The sequence below is a fragment of the Ovis canadensis genome, chromosome 26 (assembly GCF_042477335.2).
Source record: "Ovis canadensis isolate MfBH-ARS-UI-01 breed Bighorn chromosome 26, ARS-UI_OviCan_v2, whole genome shotgun sequence".
NCBI classification, from domain to species: Eukaryota; Metazoa; Chordata; class Mammalia; order Artiodactyla; family Bovidae; genus Ovis; species Ovis canadensis.
The window spans coordinates 16508289-16533264 of NC_091270.1; the positions used below are offsets into that span (position 1 = coordinate 16508289).

At 42.3% G+C, this 24976-nt stretch overlaps 1 protein-coding gene across 12 annotated transcripts in view; it reads right to left on the reverse strand.

Annotated features, from left to right (window-relative positions):
- LOC138431147 (liprin-alpha-1-like) overlaps window positions 1–24976 on the reverse strand; it is a 68608-nt gene that overhangs the window by 13800 nt on the left and 29832 nt on the right. For 5 of the 12 annotated variants that reach the window (XR_011253556.1, XR_011253559.1, XR_011253557.1 and 2 more), the window contains one exon: window positions 5971–6189. The exons of 3 other annotated variants lie outside the window; for them this stretch is intronic. The gene's annotated coding sequence lies outside the window, so the exon portion shown is untranslated. Of the gene's footprint in view, window positions 1–3120; window positions 4725–5970; window positions 6190–24976 lie in introns of those variants that run through there. 4 more of the 12 variants (XR_011253558.1, XR_011253564.1, XR_011253562.1 and 1 more) reach the window with 2 other exon arrangements.

The window sequence follows — 24976 nt, forward strand, 5'->3', positions numbered from 1 at the left end:
TAGGATAAAGTAAGGCATCAATTGTAGCATTTCCGAATGATAAGGGTCCAGGAAGGGCTGAATGTGCACGAATGTGAGTAAAGAAAATTAATTTTGCACGCTGCAAGAGCAATTGTTGTACTTGGTAAAACAATTTATCAATAGCTGTTTTAAGGGTCAGTGGAAGGGAGACATGGGGAAGCTGTAGGCAAGAGAGAACAGCATATCGAGAATCTGAAACAATGTTAATAGGAATGTGGGGAAAATCTTGTAAAACTAAATAGATAGCCCACAACTCACAGGGCTGTACAGAAGAAAATGAGTGGGGAAGAAACTTAGAACTTTCCAGGGTCCAATATCCAGCAGTATTTTTATTTGCATCTGTAAAAATAGTGGGTCCTTTAATTGGAACATCTGAAATTGGGGATTGAGATATCATAGAGTTAGTCTGGAGAAAGTCAATCAATTTACAAGACGGATAATGATTAGAAAATGAACCAGGAAATGAGGCAAGAGAAATTTGCCAGTTTTTATTAAATTGTAAACATCGAGATATTTGAGCAATTGTTAATTGAGTAACAATCTGGTATGGTTTATATCTTGACAACTGTAAAATACGATGGCGACCTTTTTGTATAAGGAAGGCTAATTTATCCATATATGTAGTCAATATTTTGGAAAAGCTGTTAGATAAGAAAACCCATTCTATTAATCCTTTTTCTTGAGCAATTACACCAGATGGAGAATAAGGGGTATGAAATATTATAAACGAAATAGGTTGAGACGCATGTAAGTAAGTCAAAAAACCATCATTTAGTCGTTGCTCAATAAATTGAAGTTCCTGTAAAGCCAATGGGGTTAAAGTTCGGGGGCTATCCAGAGCTGTATCTCCCTCTAAAGTAGAAAACAAATGTCATAATTGATAAGTAGGAATCCCAAGTACCGGGCGTAGCCAATTAATATCTCCCAATAACTTTTGAAAATCATTTAAAGTTTTGAGGTGGTCTCCTCTGATTTGTAACTTTTGTGGCCTTATTTTATGTTGTTTCAATATCGTTTCTAAATACAAAATAGCAAAGTCTTTTTGAATTTGGGGGGGGGGGCTATTTGCAAATTGTATAGTTTTAAAGTCTCTTGTACTTATAGAAAGAATTTATCACGTTTAGCAATATTAGGAGCTGCCAATAGGAGATCATCCATATAATGATATAGAATATAATTGGCGTATTTTTGACGGAGGGATTGTAAAGAGCAAGCTATGAATTTTTGACATAAAGTAGGACTATTTGTCATTTCCTGTGGTAAGACTGTCTATTGATAATGCTTAACAGGCTGAGCATGATTAAGAACAGGAATTGTAAAAGCAAATTTATCTCTATCTTGCAATTGTAGGGGAATAGCAAAAAAATAGTCCTTAAGATCTAGCCCCATTAAGGACCAATTTTGAGGAATAAGAGCTGGAGAGGGGAGTCCCAATTGTAATGTTCCCATAGGTTCAATACACTTATTAATTTCTCGTAAATCAGTTAACATTCTCCATTTTTCAGATATTTTTTAATAACAAAAACAGGAGAATTCCAGGGAGAGGTAGAGGGCTCTATATGACCAAGTTGGAGTTGTTCTTGTACTAATTGTTCTAACGCCTCAAGCTTTATTTGTGGTAATGGCCATTGCTCAACCCATTTTGGAGTATTAGTTAACCATTTTAATGGGAGTGCTCGAGGAATCTGAGCAGTGGCTACTAGTTTTCCGGGGGAATGGTTACAAAAGCCCCCAAAGGAGAGAGAAGATCTTTTCCCCAAATATTAATAAGTATGTTTACAATATAAAAGGTAACAAACACTGATCCTCCATTATGGAATTGGCATTGCAAGGGATGGGTACTCTTCCATAGATCCCAGTCCCGTGAGCATTAGAGGGCTTTTTTTTTTTTTTCTTTTTTAATCTTGGGGCAATTGTTGAGAAGAAATAACTGAAACATTTGCCCTTGTATCTATTAGTCCCTCAAAGTTTTTTCCTCATATAATCAAGGAGAACAGGGTGAGAATCTTTGATAAGCATTTTTTTTAATATATGTCACCTAGTACTTTCAAATCCTCCTGTTCGTTCATTAGGAAGAGCCAAAAAGGGATGATAAGGTAGGAGAAGTATTTGAGCAATATGTTCCCCAACTAACAATGAAAGCTTGGTAGAAGTAGAAACCATAATCAAAATGTTCCCAACATAGTCAGAATCTATTGCCCCAGGAATTATGGTTAGTCCTCTCAAAGCCGTATTGCTACAGCCTAATATTAAGCCAAAAGTGCCTTTAGGCAGTGGTCCAAACACATTTGTTTTTAATTTGTAAATGTCTCCTCCTGGTCACAAAAGAACATTCTCAGCTAGTGGCAAATCAGCAGTAGCATTCCCTGAAGTAGCAGACTGCAAGTCTGAAATCATCATTTGAGGTCCTTTTAATGAGGCATTGATGGGTAACTGTTGCTGGGAGGGAACAGGATTGGGGTATGTGGGATGGCAGGACAGGGAGGAAAAGTCCCAGGTATACGTTTGCATTCAGTATTTGCATTCTCAAATGCTAAAGTTTGTAATAATATCTCTGATATTAGTGTTATAGCATTACATAAAGTCCGTAACTTCAAAGGGATCACATTACCCTTCTGATGTTGCTTTGTTAATTACTTTTGAATTATTTTCCATTCCTTCAAGTTTAACTGTAACTTAGTTTGATATTGAAACCAATGACAATATTGCTCCACCAAGCGAAAGAGCTCGCCTATGGAGTGGAGAAGTCCTTTGACTAACTCCATGTACATGAATACCCTAGCAATTCTCCATGATTTTCTAAAAGTTCCCCTGCTAGGGTGAGGAATTCACCATGATTTTGTACATGAATTCCCCTAGCAATTCTCTGTGATTTTCTGAAAGTTCCCCTGCTAGGGTGAGGAATGCCCCATGATTTTCCTGAAAGTTCCCCTGCTATGGATTTAAAATCCCCCCAAGGTTACTCACCCTTTCGGTTTCACTCGAGCCCCACGTTGGGCACCAGCTGTAGGAGATTTCTGGAGATTACGAGTGAAATGACACAAAACAACAAGACACACATACAAGAGACAGACACCACTATGGCCAGAGGAAAAATAATAACTGCACAAGCAAGCTCACGGTTTATTTTTATATAGCCCCCCTGGGCAGAATTCCAGACTGTATGACCAAACTTGTTCAGTACAGCACATGTGCATAAATGTTATCGTACAGCAAAAGGGAGTGAAATTCCAGCTTACTGCAGAGTCTGTCCAGAGCCTTTATCACAAGAAGGGAATGTTCCCTTATTTGCAAGGGACCATTAATCTCAAGGCTGTGTCCGTCTCCTTGGCAGAACATCCTGTTTGCAAGCAGCACATCTCCACTTTCCCTACTGAGGCCCCATTAACCCTTCACCTATTTTAACATTGAACAAATCTAACCACCTACTGGACATTAATGTAAAATCCTGACATAGAATTTGATTTAAAACTTCTCAAAATAAATTCATTAAAGCAGGTTCCCTGTGAAAATATGTAAGAACGAAAGCTAGCATAATAGCAGGTGCAGTCTTTACATTGTATTAACCATAGAAGATACTTTAAGAGTCTAATAGAGACATTAACTGTGCAAAAGCTAATGAGATTTACAGTCTTAAATACAAGCACCAACACAGAAAGGATAGTGTGTCAGTTCAGTTCAGTCGCTCAGTCATGTCCGACTCTTTGTGACCCCATGAATTGCAGCACGCCAGACCTCCCTGTCCATCACCAACTCCTGCAGTTCACCCAAACTCACATCCATTGAGTTGGTGATGCCATCCAGCCATCTCATCCTCTGTTGTCCTGTTCTCCCCTGCCCCCAATCCCTCCCAGCATCAATCCTTTCCAATGAGTCAACACTTCACTTGAGGTGGCCAAAGTACTGGAGTTTCAGCTTTAGCATCAGTCCTTCCAATGAACACCCAGGACTGACCGCCTTTAGAATGGACTGGTTGAATCTCCTTGCAGTCCAAGGGACTCTCAGGAGTCTTCTCCAACAGCACAGTTCAAAAGCATCAATTCTTCGGCACGAGACTTTCTTCACAGTCCAACTCTCACATCCATAGAGGACCACTGGAAAAACCATAGCCTTGACTAGATGGACCTTTGTTGGCAAAGTAATGTCTCTGCTTTTTAATACACTATCTAGGTTGGTCATAACTTTCCTTCCAAGGAGTAAGCGTCTTTTAATTTCATGGCTGCAATCACCATCTGCAGTGATTTTGGAGACCCCCAAAATAAATTCTGACACTGTTTCCACTGTTTCCCCATCTATTTCCCATGAAGTTATGGGACCAGGTGCCATGATCTTAGTTTTCTGAATGGTAAGCTTTAAGCCAACTTTTTCACTCTCCTCTTTCACTTTCAGCAAGAGGCTTTTTAGTTCCTCTTCACTTTCTGCCATAAAGGTGGTGTCATCTGCATATCTGAAAGTCCATTAATTCTACACTTAAGAGGATCATTTCTTTATGTAAGCACAATCTCATTTATGAATTACACATGATATGTAGCTTAGGATCCATCTACATTATGCTTGTAACTGCATGCTGCTGCTGCTGCTAAGTCACTTCAGTCGTGTCCCACTCTGTGAGACACCATGGACTGCATCCACCCACGTTCCTGCATCCATGGGATTTTCCAGGCAAGAGTACTGCAGTGGGTTGCCATTGCCTTCTCCTGTAACTGCATAGTGATACACCAATTCAACTTACTGCTATGGGGGAAAAGACACCATTTAATGAGACATGAAGACAAAGCACAGACCGGACCTAGGGCACACACCATGTGGACCACAGCAGGGCTATGATCAGAGCAAGTGGGGGGACGGGGGAGGGGAGAGGGATGGGTAAACTACAGCCTCGGGGGTGCGGGAGGGGTCTAGATTGACGACGACTAAGCAGACAACAGGATGAGACAGGAAATCAAAACCAATGATGAAAGCAGGCACACCGTCAGAGAACTCCAACAGCAAGGAAAACATACAGAACTGTTCCTTAACAAATACTCAGAAAGAAATCAAGCATGAAACCACAGAGAAATCGTCAAAGAGCTTTAAATATCAACCAATTAGCCAATGATGCAAATTATAAAAACAGTGTCAAAAGACCACCAAATGGACTAGTTACCACTTCGCAGGCTGCTAAAATGATTCACGGTTAATTTAATTATAAGCTGACTAACAATGCAGCTACCATGAAATGGGTGGTAACAGAAAAAAGTGATAATACAAGTCCAGTTACAAAGCAGAGTGTTGTACACGTGATTTCATGGGGTAAACAGCAATGCACTCACAAAACCAAAGCCAAACACACAAGAAAGCTGGAACATGTGCTTTAGAGTCACACACTCTGTCACCAAAAGCCCTAGGTCGTCATCCCATTTTTAGACTCGGAAAAGTGAGGCAGCCCGACGTCTTCCCTGGGGCCCTGGGCTTTTAACCTGGTTTCACACGTAGAGCCGGCCTGAGCACGCAGCCAGGTCCATCAGCAAGCAGACCAGTGTGGATTCTTGGTTTTGTTCCCACCACATGCCCTGCACCCTGCAGCCCCAATGGAAAATGTGCTGCACGCCTTTCCCACGCCATGAGAGCTGCCTATGGTTACCTTCACGAAGCTGTCTGCTCCCTGAAAACAGAAATTTCCCTGCAGCTGCTGTGCCCAGCACAGGCTGGGGCCAACGTTACAGAGGTAGGCTCTGGCTGAGTTCATGATGACGTGCTAAGCCCACGGTCCAAATATCAAGACGAATTTGTCACTGTGCCATTGTGGAATGATTAAAGACTAGGCAGTTTAAAAAATTTTAGACCTCTGAGCGTAGCAAATGTACCTGATTTTCTTCTAAGGAAAAAGAGAAAAACCAAAGAACAAACAAAATAAAGAAAACCAGTGTCCTGGGGGAAGGATGCGGCAGGGAGGAGGCAGACACATACCCGAGTCACGATGCCCAGCCGGTCTCCCTCCCGTGCCAGGTGGTGCCGCCTCCTTCTGGGCTTGGGCAAGGGGGGCAGGAGCTGGCACCTGAGGAGGCGGGATGCAGGTTGAGGGAGCTCACTGATTTAAAACGAGGGAGGCTGCCTAAGCTCCCCCTGCCCTCCCTGCTCTCAGTCTCCTCGGCCCGCTGCTCCGTGTTCTTCTCTTCTTCGATCAACCTAAAATAGAATAAAACCTGTCAACTGCCTTTGTCAGCACAGGAATGTGTCTGGGCAACAAACTGGGCTGGCATTCTGTGTCACGATTAGCAAATTCCAGAATCAGTTGCTCAATTAACATCTCAGCAAAAAGGTTTGAATTTTCCTCTTTTGAATATTCTCCACCTTAGAATAACTTAGCAATGAGTCTTACAAACTGGCCCCTGATCATTCACGTTTGATTTCACTTCTTTACTCCTAACATTCTGAAGGGGCCCTGGTGGCGACTCTCCTCCTTTCAGGAGATACCTGAAGTTGACAAGCTTTACCTCCCCTGCTCTCAGGACAGAGATGCACGTCAGTGCCTCAAGTCTTTTCCACTGTGAATCGGGATCTCTGTATAATCAAAACAGCAATTCACGAAAAAGCTGGAGTTTCTAAACACAAGTCTCCAGACCAGATGAAGTGCTGAGTTGATCTTTTTCTTTTTTTTTTTTTTTTTTTTAAAGCTTGAATATGTACAAACGCATCACTGGATGAAGTTCTGCACCAGCTTTGTGTGAGTTTCTGGATTCATGTCAATGTGCTGCATTAACCTACAATTCACAGTTTCTGCTCTTCTCCCCTAATGTGTCATGGATGATTTTATATAGCAGTTTAAATACACGATTATGCAAATAAAATGATTTTCAAATTAAAATACAAGATTCTTACAGGAAGGAAACTCTCCTGCTTCACTTCTACTTATACATCTTGAAAGGTTTTCACTGTTGATAACAAGTTGATGGACAGAATTTACCCATTTACATCAAGTCAACTTGTTGCATAAGGAAAAATCACTTTTACCTGACAACTTGCTGTAAAAATAAAAATATTATTATATAACTGTTCCATATTTCCTGCGGGGATGCAGAAAGACCATCTTTCTGAGCTCGTCTGTGCTCAAACATGGCCCACAAAGCTGTCTGTCTTGGCGTCAAATGGGCAGGCGGCACCACCTGCATTTGTGGTTGTCTCGTTCACCCCCTGCGTTTCCCCCACCGCCCCCCACACCGCCCCCCCACGCTTGGCTGACAGGAACGGGCACCTCGGCCTGGGCTACGTGACGAGAACAGTCTGAGCAGCAGCTCTGCCTGGTCCTGTGCAGGGTCATCGGCTTGCGGCCACTCTGAACATGTACTCAGGACACCAGCACAGCTGTGCGGGTGTGGCACCAGGCAGGCCTTGGGGCCACCAGCCACCCGGCTGCACCCAGACCCAAGGCCCCCTGCTCACCATGAGGCCGGCCTTTGGATTCTATCCCGTTTTGTAAATTGTTCTAACTGCCAAGATGGTGTCTAAAAAAAACATCTTAAATATACTGATGAGATGAGAAAAACTCAAACACATGTCCTTGGACCACTGTCTTACAACAAGCCAATCTTCACACTGCATTAAGTTAAAAAGGAAAATGCAGATCTGAGTGGGAATTTGCCAACCCCAAAACCCGAGCTTTTCTGTTCCAGGTGGTTTTACACCAGAACGTCAGGGGCTCTGAGGGACACAGGAGGGTGCACAGGCCGCAGGGGACACCGCCTTGGCACCTTACCCACCTTGGGGCTCAGAGCTGAGGGGGGCACCCCACAACGGCCCCCAAAGAGTGCTGACACCACACTGTGGTCAGAACGCCCTGGCTGACTGAGCTCTATAATCAAGGGCAATCTCAAAACTGAAAATTCCTCAAGCAGACCTGAGCTCAGGTTTCTTACATGGAACACTAAGATTTCCCTAGGAGGAGGCAGCTCTTCAGAGAAACCGAGTTTCCAGGGAGCCGACTATGGGATCACCGACCAGATCTCTTCGTTGATGGCATCCAGCTGCTCCTGCAGCATCACAGTCAGGGTCTCAGCATCGCCCTGCCCGCTGAGTGACAGCTGAGTGGCCAAGCTGAAGAGGGTGACCCTGTCGCCCTCATCATCAGACACACTCTCATCACTCTCGAATGCTTGGGCCACGTTGGCCAGCACGCTGGCTTGGTGTGCGCACTCCCAGTCCTGCTCCTTCAGGGTCTGCACCTGGGCATGAGAGGACCACGTCTCATCAGCGACATTCAGGGCAGCTCCAGTCTATCAGGAACTGAACCCAATTTTACATGGAAGCCCTGAATGTGGATAAATGTGGATAAACCAAATGTGGATAAATGTGGATAAATGAAAAAATTGAATCAGAGTAAAGAAATAAGTAAAGACAGAAAAATCCACCTGGGAAAACTCAACTCGAAACTGAAAACACAACATAAAAAGAAAATACATGGTGATGCTATACACCCTGAATACCACCAGGTGATTAGAGTCAGAATCTGTCTTCTCCTGGACAAAGGGGCACTGAAGAGATCCTGCAGCTCTGAGCCACAAGGCTAGTTTGCTAGTTATTAAAATACCCCAGGTGGGCGGGTCCTCAATCAGAAAGAGAAATAACATCTGATGCCCACCACTACAGCCTTCATTCTGTTTTAAAATGAAACGATTCAAATGACAAACCCTTAACTGAAATTACACGATGACTGATCAAACTTACCTCTTTATGTGTGGCACCTAATTCTTCTAACAAACTACACCTTTCGAGTGCTACTCGTAATCACGCTCTCAACTCAAATAAAAGGGGCCGAGTCACAGTGTGTTGATGTGTGTATATACGTTAGTACACTTCTTAGTGTATACTCACCCTAATACATGGACACTGTAACAGAATACCTTTAATGTCTCTCATTGATCTTAACGTCAATAAAATCTGCTTAACAGCTTTAAATTCTAAGTTTGAGAGAACAAAATGTTATCCTAAATTAATTCTATTACCCAGTTTTTATCTGCAAGTTGATATACAGAATGTAATAAATCTCGAGACATTCATGCCAACTAATACTTTTTAACGGGGGGCTTCCCAGGTGGCTCACTGGTAAAGAATCCGCCTGCCAACGCAAGAGGGCAGGTTCGATCCCTGGGTCGGGAAGATTCCCTGGAGTAGAAGACGGCCAGCCACTCCAGTATTCATGCCTGGGAAGCCCCATGAAGAGAGGAGCGTGGTGGGCTACAGTCCACAGGGTTGCAAAGATTCGGACATGACTGAGCACATACGCAGGCAACACTTTTTAACCATATAAAACGCTGACTTCTTACAGAAAAAAATGTATATACAAGAATTCAAGAAGCTCAAAAGTCAACTAGTTACATAAATACGTGCATCATCCACCTAACAAGGCAGCAAGTGTACAAATCCAGGATGGCCGGGTGGCGGGTACCTTCTCGTCCAGGGACTTGTGGTGCTCAAACAGCAATTTCAGCGCCCTGAGCACCTCCACCTCGCTGGTCATGCCTGCTGGGGACTGTGCCTGTGGCTTGCCCGCCGTCATCCAGAGGGACGGCACGTACCAGGAAACCAGGCACTCCAGGTGCTCCAGCAGCAGCTTCAGGGCAGGGCCAAAGGAGCACCTTCAACCTCATGCTCGAATTCAGGGCCCATAACTCCTCTCAGCCTCACGCTATAGCCAGAAACATGCTAAGGCATGTCGGAATCCGCCAGTTCAGTCTAAACTTAGAGTGGACTTTCCCAGGGGCCCAGTAGTTCAGACTCCACACTTCTGCAGGGGCCATGGGTTTTAATCCCTGGTCGGGGAACTAAGATCCCACACAAAGTGTAGCGTGGACAAAAATCAAAGTTAAGAGAACTCCCCCCTCAAATGTACTAAAATTACATTAGCTCTCATGATAAATTTGAAGCAAGGTATGAGAACCTCGAACTGATCCATCCTGGTCTGCTCAGTGGGAAGATGTGACAAATGACTTGAAAATCAGACAGAGTTTAAAGACAGCAACACTGAGGCTAGCAGTGACCCCCCGCGGGGCAAATGTCAACACATGAGGATCCCCCTACTGACCCTGGTGTTGTTTCTTTCTGTTCTCAGGTCTGCAATTTCTTCTTCTCTTCTATGAAGTTGCTCCAAACATATTGGTAGTTCTCGCGAAGGAGTTGGAAACTCCTAGCAAACAGTCAAATGAGAACCTAAATGCAAACATAAATTAAAAAGACAGCGAGACTGTGAAGACTGGCCCTGTCAAGTCTCTCCAGGCTCCACACAAAGGATCTCCTTGCCCCTCCAGAGAAGAGGGGGTCCACTGACCCCAAGACCACACAGACCACCACAACTCAGACCAGCCTTCAGCCTCCACCTCGACCTGGCAGGCACATGGCAGGGGAGAATCCGGAATCCAGGCCTGCCTTCTCAAGACCCAGGGACATCTGAGACGCTTTCCAAAACATAAACCTAAGGACTAAGTAGATAAAGAGATTCTTAAATGACACACAGACCAATGACCTAGAGCCACTGGGGAGAGTGAAGAAAAAAGGACGCCATCAGGCTTTGGAGTGTTCCTCTGGGAAAAAGGTAGATGGCACCCCAAGGCCATCTGTTAGCCTGACTCCACTGAAGCTACTCAGTCATTCAATCAACTGGTTAAAATATTAAATTGACGCTATATGTATTTTACCACAATTTGTGTGCACGCGGGGCCATCCACGTGGTGAACTTGCTCAAACTGAACCACACGGAGTCTTCTGTTCTTCTATTTTTCTTTGCAGAAATTAAAAAATCCTGGGCTACGTATCCCCTACTACATCCTGAGTGTTCAGCACCCACAACAGTGCCCAGCATGTAGTAGACATGTGTATCTATGAGGGTGTATGTCACACACGTAAGCAGTAGGTACCCGTAATTAAAATACTGGACACACTGGTCTGTGCTTTATAAGACGGGAGACATTAATGGACTTAGCCTTTCTACTTCAAGGACTGACTCTCTAGCTTGATCCTCATGTCCCAGAGACTCCTCCAGCCAGTGTTTCCCTTCTTGTGGAGTCCCCACTCATCCTCCAAGCAGCACCTGCACAACCTCTTACAAGGTAAACTGCTGGGGTTGATCCTGTCCAGTAAAGGTAAAACGCCCTGGTCAGCAGGGCCCACAGCCATGCTAATGAAACAAAACATAACCCCAACGCTTCGCCAGGTGAGGGCCAATCCTACAGGACCAGCCCCCGGCTGCTCTCACCTCAGGCCACTCTCCTTCCAAGACTTGGGCCGAGGCGAAGTTCTTCCTTGTCTTGGCCTTTGCCTTGGGGTTGCAGCACTGGAATAACCCTCACAGGTGGGCCCTTCTGCGACCCATCCTCGCGGAATGGGGCAGCTCCCTACTTGGGGGCAACTCTTGTTTCACGGTAGGATACCTTGGCTCCTGATCTATCACCACCGATCTCACACTACGACCACCACTATTCACACTACGACCATTGCTCTCACACTAAGACCACCAGCGCCGCTGTCTTAAGGAGAAATGGCACCAAGGCTCTGCCTCCAGCACGTCTCCCAGGAGCCCGGAACCGGAACCCGCTAAGTCACAAGGGGCTCTGTGGTAACGGGGGCTGGGCTCAGGCCCACCGTCAGGGTGCAGAGAGGGGGAGGGGCTGCCAAAAAGACGACAGGTGAGTGTGGGGTGCAGGAGAAGGAAGGCCGTGCCCACAGCTCAGGCCCCCTGTCAAACATGACCCTGCAAGGCACTGGGTCACAGTTGAACCGAACAGTATAAACTGCTTCAGAAACCACCACCCTTGGAAATGAGCATGTCTTCCAAGTGGGCTTCTGCCCCCTCTAACCCCCAAACAAGCCTCCAGTGAGGCTACTGAAGGGCACCCCTGAACTCAAGGGCATCCCCAGAACCCACCCAGCTAAGGACGACTCACCACACTAGCTGTACCTCACTTTCATCCTAAGCTCGGTCCTTCCTGTCAGACTCCCTCACTCAAGCTCAGCAAGGGCTTGACCAAGCTCTCTCCAGGCACTTAAAATGAACCCACAGTGGGTACAGGCGTTCATTCAACCTGCTGCAAATTCGCCCTCTAAACTTCGATCCTGGGCTGCCAGATGACTCTGCCCCGTGGGGGCTACATGGTGGAGGTTCAGGGGTGTTCCTGTCTCGAGCCGCAACAGCCAGTGCCTCCTAGACCCTGCCAGGTGCTGCCCCACCCTCCGCCCCCGAGTCTCCCACCCCTCTCCTGGCCCCATTCCCACCCTCGTGGCTCTCCACTCGCCAGGGCACAGGCCACACTGCTCCTGGCTCAGCCTAGACCTCTGCTGTCACTTGAGGGCCTCGGTCCCCAGGGTGCTTGGGGTCCTATATCCACCCATCTCAGCAATTACAGACTCTGGGAGAGACAGAGCACAGTTTGGGGTCCCGCCCGCAGTCCACCCTGAATATGTTCTGTTTTTGGCTTTATCTATTGGCATTCTCTGAGATGTGTTTCTAAAATCTCAACTGTTGCTTTCAAAAAGATTGTAAAGTCACTGTGCTAAACTTTAAGAAGAAAGTTTTCATTTTCAACCTTAAAGTGAAACTGGAGGGAAGACTAAAAAGCAGTCATTTTTTCAAACTGAAAAAGAAAACCTACGTGACCATGTCACAAAATACAGGTCACGTCACATCCACTGAGTCAGCGATGCCATCCAGCCGTCTCATCCTCTGTCGTCCCCTTCTCCTCCTGCCCCCAATCCCTCCCAGCATCAGTCTTTTCCAATGAGTCAACTCTTTGCATGAGGTGGCCAAAGTACTGGAGTTTCAGCTTTAGCATCAGTCCTTCCAAAGAAATCCCAGGGCTGATCTCCTTCAGAGTGGACTGGTGGATCTCCTTGCAGTCCAAGGGACTCTCAAGAGTCTTCCCCAACAGCATAGTTCAAAAGCATCAATTCTTCAGCGCTCAGCCTTCTTCACAGTCCAACACTCACATCCATAGAGGACCACTGGAAAAACCATAGCCTTGACTCGAGGGACCTTAGTCAGCAAAGTAATGTCTCTGCCTTTGAATATGCTATCTAGGTTGGTCATAACTTTTCTTCCAAGGAGTAAGTGTCTTTTCATTTCATGGCTGCAATCACCATCTGCAGTGATTTTGGAGCCCCCCCCAAAAATGTCTGACACTGTTTCCCCATCTATTTCCCATGAAGTAATGGGACAAGATACAATGATCTTCATTTTCTGAATGTCGAGCTTTAAGCCAACATTTTCATTCTCCATTTTCACTTTCATCAAGAGGCTTTTTAGTTCCTCTTCACTTTCTGCCATAAGGGTGGTATCATCTGCCTATCTGAGGTTATTGATATTTCTGCCGGCAATCTTGATTCCAGCTGGTGTTGCTTCCAGTCCAGCGTTTCTCATGATGTACTCTGCAGGATGAGATGGCTGGATGGCATCACTGACTTGATGGACACGAGTCTGAGTGAACTCCGGGAGTTGGTGATGGACAGGGAGGCCTGGCGTGCTGCTATTCATGGGATCGCAAAGAGTCAGACCCGACTGAGAGACTGGACTGAACTGAATCCCTCTTCAGCCTTCTCATCCGCCACCAGCAGCCGATCATCGCAAGGCCTGCCCTGGGCAGGCAGGGGCAAAGGAAGAGGGGAGACCGGCTCCTCTGTCTCCAGGCTGCGTGGGCCGCTTGCTCCACCTCCTTACCAAGGTCACGTGGCACTGAAACAGCCCAGGCAAGCTGGGGATTCTGATCAGAAAAACAACCGTGGGTACCAAGCAAGGACCCCTGGTTCTTGTTTTTCCCGGTATCAAATAAACTTGATCAATACAATTACATATGGCTTCAGATCACAGAAGACACCCAGGGTGTCTCCACTTCCAGTGACGGATGCAAGCAGCTCGTAGGTCAGCCTGCCAAGAGCTAGAAAAGCTAAATACGGTTTAAAAGAGGTCCTTGCTGCTGGTAAGTCACTTCAGTCGTGTCCGACTCTATGTGACCCCATAGATGGCAGCCCACCAGGCTCCCTTGTCCCTGGGATTCTCCAGGCAAGAACACTGGAGCGGGTTGCCATTTCCTTCTCCAATGCATGAAACTGAAAAGTGAAAGTGAAGTTGCTCAGTCATGTCCGACTCTTAGCGACCCCATGAACTGCTGCCTACCAGGCTCCTCCCCCATGGAATTTTCCAGCCAAGAGTACTGGAGTGGGTTGCCATTGCCTTTTCCAAAGAGGTCCTTAGGCAGCCACAATCCAAGATTTCAAACAAAAAGGAAACCCAGTGAGGGAGCTGGAGACTGAGAGGACTGCTCCTTCGCTTGGGGCATCTGAGCAAAGTCCACTCTGTGAAGAAAAGGCAGGGAAAAAGTCAAGCAGAGGGGGCTGGCTAACATAGCTCTGGACGGTTCCTTGAAATGGGGAGACAAAAATTCGAGTGCAGGCCTGACGAGTCAGTCCAGATGTCAGAAAACGTATCCAACACGCTGCCCAAACCGGCTGAGTGCTGAGTATCAGTCACCTCGTGGTGCTCAGGAGACAGACGGTGGGCTTCAGGACCTGCCGAGAAGAGGGGGTCCCTGGGAGGAACCCCAGACTTCCAGACCGAGACGCTAGAAAGCTCCCTGGGGTCGGGGGAGAAGGTGGGTTAAGGCTGCTGAGACTGAGCTTACAAGGACCTTCCAGCCTCAAGTCCCTCAGGCACTGAGTGAACAGACAACTCTGTGCCCACTGGAGGTCTGCGTCAGAGGAAACTCTAGAGAAGACGGCATCATTCAGAATGTCTAGGGTTTTCCAAACATAATGTCCAACATGCAACCAAAAAGAAAAAAAAAAGGCAAAAGAGGGTGTAACAACAAACAGGACCAAGGGAAAAAGAACTGAACCAGATCCAGAGGTATCAGCTAGAGGCATCAGATGCAAACGTCACCTGTTCAAAAACATACTTGACAAATGGAAAAATTTCTGCGAATCAAAACTGACTCTAGAACTTTATAATAACAATGACTGAATTTAAAAACTCAGTCTCTGGGCTTAACAGCAGATTGGACGTAGCTGAAGAGAGGATCAGTGAACTGAAGGATGGATCGGTTAAAATATATATATACAAGGGAAAAAGTATAGAATATATTGAAGAAGCCCCTTGTCAAACTACGTTGTTAAAAACTATAAATGGGGACCCTCAGGGTGGAGAAAAGACAGAAAGGGGAATAAGAAATGCCTCCAGGGGTTGAAATGGAAGAGCCTCTTAATGAAAGTGAAAGAGGAGAGTGAAAAAGCTGGCATAAAACTCAACATTCAAAAAATGAAGATCATGACATCCAGCCCCATCACTTCGTGGCAAATAAATGGGAAACAATGGAAACAGTGACAAACTTTATTTTCTTGGGCTCCAAAATTACTGCAGATGGTGAAATTAAAAGATGCTTGCTCCTTGGAAGGAAAGCTATGACAAACCTAGACAGCATATTAAAAAGCAGAGACATAACTTTGCCAACAAAGGTTCATTTAGTCAAAGCTATGGTTTTTCCAGTAGTCATGTACGGATGTGAGAGTTGGCCCATGAAGAAGGCTGAATTTTCTAAGAATCAATGCTTCTGAATTGGGGAGTTGGAGAAGACTCTTGAGAGCCCCATGGACTGCTAGGAGATTCAATCAGTCAATCCTAAAACAAATCAGTCCTGAATATGCATTGTAAAGATTGATGCTGAAGCTTCAATAGTTTGGCCACCTGATGCAAAGAAGTGACTCATTGGAAAAGAACCTGATGATGGGGAAGATTGAAGGCAGGAGGAGAAGGGGACGACAGAGGATAAGTTGGTTGAATGGCATCACCGAGTCCATGGACATGAGCTTGAGCAAGCTCCGGGAGTTGGTGATGGACAGGGAAGCCTGGTGTGCTGCAGTCCATGGGGTCGTTACGGGTCAGACACGGAGCAACTGAACTGACTGGCAGGGAGTTGGTTCAAGAATCAGACCATTGACTCAAAAATGGAAACCATACTTTGGTTTCTGCAGCTATGCAGGTGCCTAAGGCAAGAAGAAAATGTTCAAGCACTCAGAGGAAAAAAGGTGTGGCTTTTAATGGCACAACAACACTGAGAGCTGACTTTCCAAGAACAAGGAAGTCAGAAGATAATGGACTGGCATCTGTAAAATGCTGCAAAACAAATAACCACCAACCTGGAATTCTATACCCAACAAAAACACTCTTCGAAAATGAAAGCAAAATAACGACTTTAGGGCAAACAGAAATGAGAAAACTCATCACCCACACACATGAACTAAAAAAAATATTAAGGCAGTGCTTTGGGAAAAAGAAAAGTAGACTCTGATGGAAATATAAAAAAAAAGTAAAGACCAACAATGAGGTAACTGTGAGGGTAAATATTAACTCTACAAAACAATGATGTTAATGCCAAAAATATATCTAACAATTGAAAGGATAAAAGTGACAAGGAGGAAACAGTCGTGTCAGGGAGGCAGTAAAAGTACTAAGTTAGACTTGAATGTAAAACACACGCTGTGTCTGCGAATGTGCACCCAACACTCTGCCATCCTTCTGTGGCAGAGGATCACAGAAGTAGAGAAACACTTCATACTTCTCAAAGAAGGCAAGAGCAAAGAACACAGACTAGGTGGGACAAACAGAAAACACATAGCAACATGGTGCCTACGCATTGAATATCAACATTATAAACAGAGCAAACACTCTCATTAAAAGATAAAGTGTCCAACTGATTTCAACGAAAACTATACACTATTCACAGAGGTACATGTTAAGATGGAAGGTCTTTTAGACAGGTGAAAGTAAAAGATACCCAGGCCAACAAGGACAGAAAACTGACGTGGCAATATCACTGTCAAATAGTGTCTAAAGAACGAAGCATCACTAGCTATAAAAAGGAGCATCTCATACTGATACAAGTTGAGTCTAGCAATAAGATGAGGATTCTAAATTTGAATGTACCTAATAACAGAAATAGAAAAGGAGTAACAGCCAAGTTCATAACCCCAATGGGAGACGTTAAAGACACATCTCTCATGGAACTGGGCTCCCTGGTACGTAGTCACCGGCAGCCATGATGTACCTGCAATGCGGCTGGCTCTACAATGAGATGTGCTGGAAGCCTGAAGCACACACTGCATTTTTAAGACTTAGCATGAAAAAAAGAATGTGAAATATTTCATTAGCTCTTATCATGTTTATTACACACTGAAATGATAATATTTTGGGTGTGTTAAAATAAAATATATTACAGGTAATGTCACCTACTTCTGCTTTTACTCAACGTGGCCTCCGGAATCTGAATTACATGAGTGACAAACCTGATCTAACTGGTATTGCATTCCCACTGATACATATCATTTTCAAAAGCCCAAGGAACATATACAAAAAGAATATATACTGGGCCGTTAGGAAAGCTCGAATTATTTCAAGGGACTGAAACAATGCATGGTGTACTTATGGACTGCAATGGGCTGACAGTTTATGGGCCCTCAAACTTCACTCTGGACGTGGTGATGATCCTAGGAGGCAGGCACTCTGGGACGGGTCAGCCCACGAGGGAATGGGCTCCCGTGCTGTGAGGACAGGGAGAAGCAGCAGGCAGTCTAGGAACCAGGAAACAAGCCTCGCCAGACGTGGCACCTGCTGGTGATCTTGGGACTCCCCAGCCTCCAGGCCTACAAGAAACAACTTTCTGTTTTTTATCAGCTAGTCTACGGGATTTGTAACAGTAGCCCAAAAAAGACGAAGACGGCGCTCTTCGATAGTGAAGGACAGGGAAGCCTGGCGTGCTGCACTTCATGGGTCACAGAGTCAGACACAACTTAAAGAATGACCACCACCACCACCACCAGTTTATCTGAGTTAAGACTAAAACGGAACTCATGGCTTAGGCTATTTAGTCTGTTTAGCACAGGCCAAAATGACTTGTATATTTTAAAGTATTTATCCAAAAGTGCCCCTGATAGCATTTTACAGCCTGCACATAATAGTATGAACACTTCTAAAATAAATTTAATAGTCTATACTTCTAAAATATAATATTTGAAAATATTTTCCTGTAAGAGACTTAGAATAGTTTTTCAGTAACTCTCCCTCTTTCCCTCTATTAGAGACACTGAACAATTTTGGGGAAAAATCAGTTTGGTGCTAGGAAGTCACAGGCAGGATACTTACCACTTTAAAGATTAGTAGCAGGGGGGAAAAAAACGATTAGTAGTATATACTATATATTTATAGAGAATTACTTGCTGTCATTAATATTGGAAGAACAAAACATACCCATTTTCTTATGGTCCTTTCATAAACAATGCTGATTCCTTTTGGTATTGTCTGGTGAAGGGGAAACACTGTTATCAGAAAATGAAGCTAAAACCATAAGTTAGATAGGATGCTATTATTCTGTTTTAGTATGCTTCTGAATCAAGATTAGATAAACAACAGATGGGCTGCCTTCTGTGCCTGAAAATAGAAATAATGGGATTTTGTTTGTTTTCTAGACAAATAATTTTAAAAATTCTACAAATGGCTCTAATGTGAACTTGACACTCTTGGCTAAGCTGCTTCTATTATGTAACACATTTCTATTATTGAAACACAGGTTCTAGTATCAAAATTCCTTGGGACATAGATAATTGGATTAGATGGATGAAAGAGAAAAAAATGAAGGGGGTAACTTTAGGAAAGGAAACATGTTCTTTTGAAAATCAATGTTTAAAAGACAAAATGATGATTCTAATATAGAATATAAGAACAATTCTTTTTTAAACCTCAGGAATTATGCACTTGCAACAATAAACTTTACTGATTTTAAACTGTAAAATATACATTATTCTGAAAACTCAAGCTGTATTTCACGACCAACTCTTTTCAGGCATTAAATATTACTTTCTCAAGAATTATTTAACACACATTTTTTAAAAAGTGTTCTTGCAAAAAACAGTTGGTGTAAAGCATTTTAAAATCCAAGCAGTGAATTCCTGTTTTCAGCAAGGACATTCATTTTAAATATTTTAAAATACTTTACACAAGCCCATTTTTCTTCAAATCAAGGACTTAAATACATGCAATTTACTTTAAACCCAACTGGGTATTTTGAAACAATGTGATCAACTACCTCAAACATTTTTCAAATGTTTGAAAGTTTCATTAATATGAGGAATGACTACAAAGAAACTGCACAGATATTCATGTGAACATATACTCAAATATTACGTTCTCCAAGACACCTGAGGAGGCTATCTCAAGGATAATATCATTGCTTAATACATTTTAAAAACCTCTCATTAGGAATTATCATCAAAACTTGACAAGCATTCTTTTAGGCATGCTCAGTAACAGTAAATCGTATTCCATTATGTATGGATATTACTTCAAATAGGAATTCAATAACTCTAGTGCTCAGTTTACAAGTCTGTATAAAATTCCTCTGAAGTAAAATCCTGAATGAAAACTAATATTATAATTCTAGTGTTTGAGTTTCATTAATATGAGGTACCCAGAGCAGTCAAATTCATAGAGAAATAGACTAGAACAATGGTTGCCAAAGGCCAGGAGATAGGGAGGAATGGAGAATTGCAGAATTTTGGTTTGGAAAGATGAAATTTCTCTCTCTTTACTTCAAAGACAGCATGACAGAGCATTTTTATAGGATGAAATACCAACTCTTTCAAAGAGCAGACAGTCCCTATTCATTGTAAAAACTGTTTGAAAGAACAGGAGGAAAAGACCTCACTTTATGAAGCTATTACATCCTTGACACCAAAAAGGAAAAATACGTGGCAAGAAAAGAAAAACTATTAATATCACATTCTATATCTCTCATGAGTATAGACACCAAAAATCTTAAATAAAACATAAGAACTGGAATGTGAGATATGAACTTGGCCTTGCCTGCAGCAAAAGGATTTCTACAAAGAATACATAAGAGAATTTACACACAATTAGAGCTAGCAGAAGAGTTCAGCAGGGATGCTCTAGATAAGGTCAATATATAAAACTCAGTGGCATTCTTGTAGACCAGCAATAACCAACTGAAAAACGTAACAGAGAAAATATCTCATTCACAATTGAAACAAACACTGTAAGGTACCTAAAACATATTAATGAATACATACATACAGAAACAAAAAGATACTAAAACTCAGTATCACAAAGACAGAAATTTTCCCTGGATTCATTTAAAACCTAAAACAATTTCAACAAAATATAAACTGTTTCTCATGAAGAAATTACTCTAAAATTCAAACAGAAGACTGCCAGGAACAGTTAAAATAATTTTGAAGAAGCATAAGGTAGAGGAAATGTGGGATTGAAACAAGGTTGTTCAAACAGAGCAGTAAATAAGAGAGCCTAAAAATGGAACTTGTATATTACAGTAATGCATGACTATTCACATGGGCTATTTGATAAATGGTGCAAAAAGCACCATTCATATGAAAAACTACAACTGTTACTCATAACATAGATAAAAATGAATTTCAAGAGAGTAGAGCCATGAATTAAAAAATCAAATTTAAAAAACTGCTGGAGAAAAACGGCAGACCATTTTTATGATTTTTAGAGGTTGGGAGGGATTTCTTAAAACACAAAAGGCAAAGAAAACACAAAGTGAAAAGACAAACTAGAGAGCAGGATAAGATATCTGCAATGCAAGTAACTGATGAAGAATTAAAACAAGAATAACAACAAAAGGCAAATAACCTGACAGAGCAGTGGACAAAGGCAACAAATGGGCAAATCACAGAAGAGAAACCCCAAACAGCCAATAAGCATATGGAAACACCGAGGCACAAGGGAAATAAAAACAAAAATCAAGATAGGCTTGACATATTGTTTTAAAGGCTGACAAACACTTACAAGCCTGAGAACACCAAGAGGGGGCGAAATGGGGAATTCCAACTCTATCCTGCCAGTGTAAATTAAAATAACCACTTGAGTTGAAGATGCCTATATGTTAAAATGCCACAACTACACTTTTGGGTATACATCCCATGAACATTCTTGGTCATGTACAAGGAAGATAGGTATTATAATAGCAAAACACTTGGAACTCTATGTCCATCAGCAAAATAATGAGTAAATGAATGAGAGTATATTTGTCCATTAAATCTGCAGTTAAAATGAACAAGCTAGTAAGTACACATACTGTCATGTATATTCTCAATAACTTAAAACATGGCATTTGCTAAAGTTTGGTACTGAATGGTTTAAAAAACAGTTTATGTATGTATGTGTGTGTGTAAGTAACAGTTAACAGCAGCAACAATAAATGAAAAAATAAGTAACAGAACATTCGAGCACTTATTATTCAGAAGGCACACGTCTAACTGCATCTAGATGCGTAAAAACAGTCCTAGGAGACAGATTCTACTACTATTTCTATCTAACACGATTACTCTTTTATTACTATGAGATTCCATTACTCATTCTACAGATGAGGAATTGAAGTGGAAAGAGGTGAAGATGATCTAAAGCTATAAAACCAGTAAATAATAAGAGTGAGATATGAAGCCAGGATTCCTGGCCCAGACTTTATAGCTTAATAACTATGTTAGTTATTATACCATTTTCTATTCTTTTTAGGATGTTGGAAATCCGACATTATTTCTGTAACTTGGAAATAAAAAACACTTATAGAACCTATGACTGTAAAGAAATGAATATACACACAGATTTTTATACAGCTCAAACTGGTTCTAAAGATGCTAAAAGATTCTTTGGAATGTTTATTAAATAGTGTCGTCCCAACTACTCTAATTTACTAATTTACATGTTTGAGATCTGGTATTTTTCAGATCATTATTTCAGAGCCAAAGATTATTTCTTTTATAGTCCTAAGATAATATATATTTGGAATCCTACAAAGCTTACATGGAGAAGCACATGATGTAATTCAATCATCTCCTTCTCTCTCATTAGAGGCAAAATTTGATTACTTAGCTTCAGGCCTGAAAATTCATATTAAGAGTTCTTAATAAGCAACTCTATCAAGAAATGTAATAAAATTTGAATTATTCATTTTTTCTGGTCTCCCAATTATAGATTGGTTTTTTAAAAGCCAGTAGCTAATATTTATATTATAATGTTATATATAAATTATAATGATATAATAATTAAAATGTAATTTTGTGTAGAATTATTTATACCACAAAATAAAAAAGGAAATGGTATTTTCAGTCATCAAGTATTTATGAGAATTGACTATATGCTAATCACACACTCCTTGTTTCCAGTAAACCTGGAATGTTTCTTAAAAATGTTTTTTCTTCTCAATCTACACATTACCATTCTCAATGCCATCATCTACTAACCTATAGAACATGCTTTGAAAAAATATGAAAAAGATGTTCTTGCGTTGAAAGAGTTCACTGTCTATTAGGGGAAAGAGACAGACAGAAGTTATCTATAACGCATAAGTACTTTAATAAAGTGAGCAAGTCACTTAATATTTCCAAGCCTCAAATGAGATAGATGTTTTGTAAGAACTCTAAATTACAGAGGAAACGTGAATAAACCATCTCTAAGGTCCTCTCTAGATTAAATGAAACTCACTTTATATAAATTAACTCAAAATTGATCATAGATTTAAATGTGAGACAGAAAGCTATAAAACTTCAGAGAAGTTGCAGACTCACTGAAGAGTTCTTATAAACAACACCAAAAACGCAGTCCCGAAAAGGAAAAAACCTTGGTAAACGGGACTTTGTTAAAATTTAAGACTTCTATTCTCCTAGACTTTGTTAAAAGGATGAAAAAGCAAGCTATAGACTAGAATAAACTATTTACAAACTACATTTCCAACAAAGGATTTGTATCTAGAATATATAAAGAACTCTCAAAGCTCAAACAGACATTTTATCACAGAAGATATATGAATGGCACATGAAATAATGTTCAATATTATTAGTCACAAGGGAAATGCAAATTGAAATCATGTAAGATATCACATCATCTGAGAAGAGCTGAATAAAAAATAGTGAACATACCAAATGGTGGTAAGAATGCTGAGAACATAGGTCTCTCATACACTGCTGGTAGAATGTAAAATGGTAGAACTTCTAGGGAAAATAGTTGAGTAGTTTCTTAAAAATTCAAATGCATGCTTATCATTTAACCCAACAATCACACTCCTGGGCATTTATCTACATGAAAGGAAAATTTATGTCTGCACAAAAATGTACATGAATGTTCGGAGCAGCTTTATTTGTAATAGCAAAAAGCTGGAAACAACTCAATATCCTTCAGTGGATGATTAAAGAAACTGCAGAACATATCTAAAACGGAATACTACTCAGCAATTAAAAACAGTCACTACTGGTACATGAAGCAACTTGGATGGGTCTCAAAGCCAATATGCTAAATGAAAACAGTCAATCTCAAAAGATTATACACCGTACGAATCTATTTGTATAACATTCTTGACAAAATTATAGGGACAGAGAACAAATTAGTGGTTGCCTGGGAATAGGAAAGACTGGTAGTGAGAAAGGAAGCACAAGAAAGATCTGGTGATAAAAACAGTTCTGCATCATTTTGGTGTTTTATTTTCTTTTTACCACACTGTGGGTCTTCTGGGATCTCAGTTCCCCAACCAGGGATCTGAACTCATGCCCCCTGCACTGGAAGCACAGAATCCTAACCACTGGACTGCCAGGGAATTTCCACAGTATCTTAACCGAACTGATGGCTATATGAACTTATACATGTGATAAAAATGAAAAGACAATAAAAATACATGTTAGTTCAGTTCAGCTCAGTCGCTCAGTCGTGTCCGACGCTTTGCGACCCCAAGAATCGCAGCACACTAGGCATCCCTGTCCATCACCAACTCCCGGAGTTAACTAAGACTCACGTCCATTAAGTCCGTGATGCCATCCAGCCATCCCATCCTCGGTCGTCCCCTTCTCCTACTGCCCCCAATCCCTTCCAGCATCAGAGTCTTTTCCAATGAGTCAACTCTTCGCATGAGGTGGCCAAAGTACTAGAGTTTCAGCTACAGCATCATTCCCTCCAAAGAAATCCCAGGGTTGATCTCCTTCAGAATGGACTGGTTGGATCTCCTTGCAGTCCAAGGGACTCTCAAGTCTTCTCCAACACCACAGTTCAAAAGCATCAATTCTTCAGCACTCAGCCTTCTTCACAGTCCAACTCTCACATCCAAACATGAGCACAGGAAAAACCATAGCCTTGACTAGACGGACCTTAGTCAGCAAAGTAACGTCCCGGCTTTTGAATATGCTATCTAGGTTGGTCATAACTTTTCTTCCAAGGAGTAAGCGCCTTTTAATTTCATGGCTGCAGTCACCATCTGTGGTGATTTTGGAGCCCCAAAAAAATAAAGTCTGACACTGTTTCCACTGTTTCCCCATCTATTTCCCATAAAGTGATGGGACCAGGTGCCATGATCTTCATTTTCTGAATGTTGAGCTTTAAGCCAACTTTTTCACTCTCCCCTTTTACATTCATCAAGAGGCTTTTTAGCTCCTCTTCACTTTCTGCCATAAGGGTGGTGTCATCTGCATATCTGAGGTGATTGATATTTCTCCCGGCAATCTTGATTCCATCTTGTGTTTCTTCCAGTCTAGCATTTCTCATGATGTACTCTGCATAGAAGTTAAATAAGCAGGGTGACAATATACAGCCTTGACGTACTCCTTTTCCTATTTGGAACCAGTCTGTTGTTCCATGTCCAGTTCTAACTGTTGCTTCCTGACCTGCATACAGATTTCTCAAGAATCAGGTTAGGTGGTCTGGTATCCCCATCTCTTTCACAATTTTCCACAGTTTATTGTGATCCACACAGTCAAAGGCTTTGGCATAGTCAATAAAGCAGAAATAGATGTTTTTCTGGAACTCTCTTGCTCTTTCCATGATCCAGTGGATGTTGGCAACTTGATCTCTGGTTCCTCTGCCTTTTCTAAAACCAGCTTGAACATCTGGAAGTTCATGGTTCACATATTGCTGAAGCCTGGCTTG